Raw genomic sequence first — 4381 nt, forward strand, 5'->3', positions numbered from 1 at the left:
AATATCTGGCAGACTCTTCTATGAAGTAGGAATCTTAAATGACTGTCCTGCCTTGTCTTGGCAAAAACAGTCTTTTTCCTGCGTCCTGTGTGTCGATTCTGTATAGTATACTGTCAGCAGCCAAGGCAAGAGAAGCTTTTTTCCCAGATGGCTAGTCTTGCCACATTGAAAGCAAACTCCATGTGGAGTTTCTTTGATGCTCACCATCCTTTATGCCATATTCTGTAGGTCTTTGAAGTGTTTGAAGATCATCTATCTGTCTAAAATGTATCTGTTTAACCTTGAAAACTACCTAACATGACTACAAGTTTGATTACTATAGATTAACTACTAACATCATTTCTTAATTACATAATACATTTTTAAATGAGTTGCATAGCACAATACCCTAAACAAGAGTAGAAACATATATAGTATAACAAAAATAACTTTAAATTTGTTTCAATATATCAAAGTCCATGTCAGTGCAAGATATCTAAGATTAATAGTTGTCTTTTTATCCTATATTCCTATCTTCCCCTAAATGATAACATTCATAACACACAAAATAACCAAAAACCACCCACACCAACTCTTGTGACTGTGGGTATTGTGTTCTCTATTCAGCACTCATCTTCTCTAGACATCACCTTTAAAGATTCAGGAGGTCTCCCCTGATCAAACTTGATATCTAGGCTGGTTTATTCCAGAAGTCCCCCCTTCAATCCCTTGTCTCTCACAAGCTGCTGTTTGCTTATCAACAATCAAAAATCAAAGACAACATAATACCATACAGAATCCATATTCCCTGTGTATTTTTCATCTTTATGTTGCTTATTTTTTACTTTACTTTATTATTTCTTTTTTACTTTACTTCTCTCTTTAAAGGCTGTATTATTTTTAAACTATTCGTTTCTTTCCATGACTGTCTATAACCTTTCTCCTTTCTTTTTTAAGCCTACACACATATTAAACATGCTATAACCTATTTAGAGGATTTTTTATCCAGTCTGAACCTGTTTAGTGCATATCTCTAGCCTTTTTATGATTTATTTATCTTTTATATTATGTACACTGGTGTGAAGGTGTCAGGTCCCGTGGAACTGGATTTTTCAGACAGTTGTGAGCAGCCATGTGGATGCTGGGAATTGAACCCGGGTCCTCTGGAAGAGCAGTCAGTGCTATTAACTTAACCGCTGAGCCATTTCTCCAGCCCCATCTCTAGCCTTTTTGTCTGCATAAACAGAAAACCTGCTGAGCTACAACTGGGTCCTCTGCCAAGGCTTGGTGACTGGCTCACCCCCTCCTCAGCTCACAGGCCATGTCAGATGTGTGTGACCAGAACGACATTCAGTCCCCCACTCTAGGAAGTGGGTGCCCACACTGTGGCAGACATTTTTACTTAGTTTTTTGTTTCTATTTAATGTGAAAAAGGCTATTTAAGTGTTCCGTTGTATGGCAGAGACTCTTAAAGGAGCCATATCTTTTTTTTAATTTCTTTTTTCTTTTTTTCCAGCTTTTTCGGGCTCTAGGTGGATATTTAAGTCTCATGTTGAAATGCTAAATGTAGTTGACTTTTTTTTTAACTCTTTGGGGGCCCACCACCCAGTTCCCAAATAAATCCATGGAGACTTATTCTTACTTATGAGCCTGGCCTTGGCTTGGCTTGCTTCTAGCCAGCTTTTCTAACTTAAATTATCCCATTCTCTTTGACTACCTTTTGCCTCTGAGATTTTTACCTTTCTTTATGCTATACTGCTTTCTCTCCTTCTTATTCCATGGTTGGCTGTGTGGCGGGGCGGCTGTCCCCTGGCATCCTCCTCTCCTCCTTTTCTCGCTCCTTGGCTCTCTTTAGAGCCTGGATTTCTCCTCCTATTTATTCTCTCTGCCTGGCAGTTCCACCTATCCCTCTCCTGCCTAGTTATAGGTCATTCAGCTCTTTATTAGACCAATCAGGTGTCTTAGATAGGCAAAGTAACACAGCTTCACAGAGTTAAATAAATGCAACATAAAAGAATGCAACACATCTTTGCATCTTTAAACAAATGTTCCACAGCATAAATGAATCTTAACATATCTTAAATTAATATTCCACAACACACAGGTAAGGCTGCACATTGTGTATGTTGGTCTTACCTCAGGGAGACCAGATAGAGCAGGTCACTGATCAAGCATAATGTGTGAACCTTGATTGAACCTTAAAAATAAAAACCAGTTGTTGAAAACAGTTTATGGTTGGAAGACCTACTAGATAATAGATGTTATTAGGGAACGTTTGCTTGCTCATTTATTCATTTTCTGAGGCAGTGCCTGCTGTAGAGCCCTGACCCTCAGTCTGTCCTCATGGCAGCTCCATTGATTTCCTTAGGTGCAAGTTACCGTGGTATGTTTGTGTAGAAACAACCTCATAGGAAAGACGCAGGGGTCTGCAGTCAGCGGTGAAGGGTCTTGGTACCTGCAACTTAATTTCAAGTAGTTCAGCAAGAAAGTGTGCACACTTACTCACATAGACGTCAAGGTAAGCCAAAGATGGAAGCTGCTAGCTACTATTGGTTCTGTATGATACAGAAGTATTAATCACATATTTTTTCTAAATATATTTATACTTTTAAAAAATGTATTTGGGGAAGAATCATCAACCTAAAGGGCTAATTTCAAATAAAGTCACCTAAAGAGACTGGTGAGAGCCCTTGTCATCCAGGACATTGTCACTCCTGATATTCAAAACTGAAATTTAAGTGTGATTTTCTTAAATGTATTTCCTTCAGCGATGTACCCCAATATATTCTGTCTGGAATCTCGCTCCCTCTCATCTTGCACGTGGGTGCCTGCATGTGTGTGTGTGTGTAAGAGAGATTCAAAGACAGAGCAATTTTTCAAATCACCACACATTTCCCCCAAATCCACAATCCCGTCTTTTCACGCAGAAGCTAACTTGAAAGCTAAGTAGTCGAGGAGCCCACAGAGCCCAGTGGCTTCTGTCCTAAGCAGGAGAGGACAGAGTGGGACTCTGGCTCCTGTTTGAGGTTCCCTTGCCCAGCTGCAATCCTCATGAACACTTCTTGGGTGCCTGGCCAGCTTTGAAGGTTTACTTTCAATTAAAATACAAAAGAAGGAAAAAGAAAGAAGCAAAATCAGCAGCCGTCCTATTGGGACACCAGTGAAATTTATTCAGGGTCAAAGGCAAGCTTGACCAGGGAGTGACAGCCCAAAGGGAGCTAGGAAAGAAGTGAGGCCCAGAGCGTCAGGAGGAATTCCTTCTGGCAAGGTCAGCCAGCGCTGGGCGTGTCCTTCTGCCCCCCCCCCCCCCACGTGCTCAAAGGTAAAAGCGGTAGCTTCAGGCACTGACTTGCAGGGTGGGAGCCCGAGGAGGCTGCAGGCAGGGTCTAGGAATCCGAGCGTTTTAATCAGAGGAAGCCAGGCCTGAGGGATCAAAACATGACTGATTTTTAAATTGCTTCCCCATTCAAAAGCTGATGTTGCCTAGCTCCAAATGTGAGGACGGGTGAGAGGCCGTGTCCCTGGGCAATGCTGCCTGCCCAGAGCCCCCCGCTGAAGATGAGCTGTGTGCAGGAGCACGGCTGTGCTGAGAAGACTGGGCCCAGTGTGAGCCCCAGCACCTTTTATCTCCAGCCTATGTGGCTTCAGACACGTTACACATCAGCCTGGAAAACGATGCCCTGGGACCTTCTAGAAATTTCTGAATTTAAGCTCCAGGAATGGGTGGTCGTTGTTGTTTTGTGTTTTGTTTTGTTTTGTTTTTAATGCCCCTTTCTGTTGTGTGCACCCTTTCTACCCAGTCTCAAAGCAATTGGAATATAGAAAGGAGTGTGGGCTCTGGGTTCAATCCACTTCCTCCAGGCGTGGCCATTATCACAGCTGATCCCCTGGCGCTGTTCGCCATCGCAAAGACCGAAGGGTGTATACACCTTCTTTGGTCCCAGATTCTCTTCCCTCCAATATTTCTCCTTCCCAAGTTGCAAATCAAAACCTCACAGAATTCTGATAAATGAAACAGAAACCGATAGAGATAAAACGGAGTTAATTTTGCTAACAGAGTCTAGGGCTCTCCCCTAAATAAATGACCTTCTGTAGTTGTCTCAATTATTCCCACGCCTCCATGCAGGTCCAGAGAGATAATTTATGTCGGGGTTGGGCCCCGACAGGTTGAGCATTGTCTAGAGCTGACTGCCATAGCTAGTTTAAAGCAGAGAAAATCCTTGGAAATTTCTCTTCTAGGAAGGTGCGTGAAGTCTGACAGCCTCAAGTGTCTGTGGCTCTGACTTTCAAGCTGTGAACGCTTCGGCACGCGTGTTTTACCATGACCAGCTGACACATTTTAGGAGGTCTCTCAAATGTAGGCGAAAGAAGAGAAAAACCAACACGAATAATGTTAAAAGTG

This window comes from Myodes glareolus, chromosome 13 (assembly GCF_982192425.1).
Source record: "Myodes glareolus chromosome 13, mMyoGla1.1, whole genome shotgun sequence".
Classification (NCBI taxonomy): Eukaryota; Metazoa; Chordata; class Mammalia; order Rodentia; family Cricetidae; genus Myodes; species Myodes glareolus.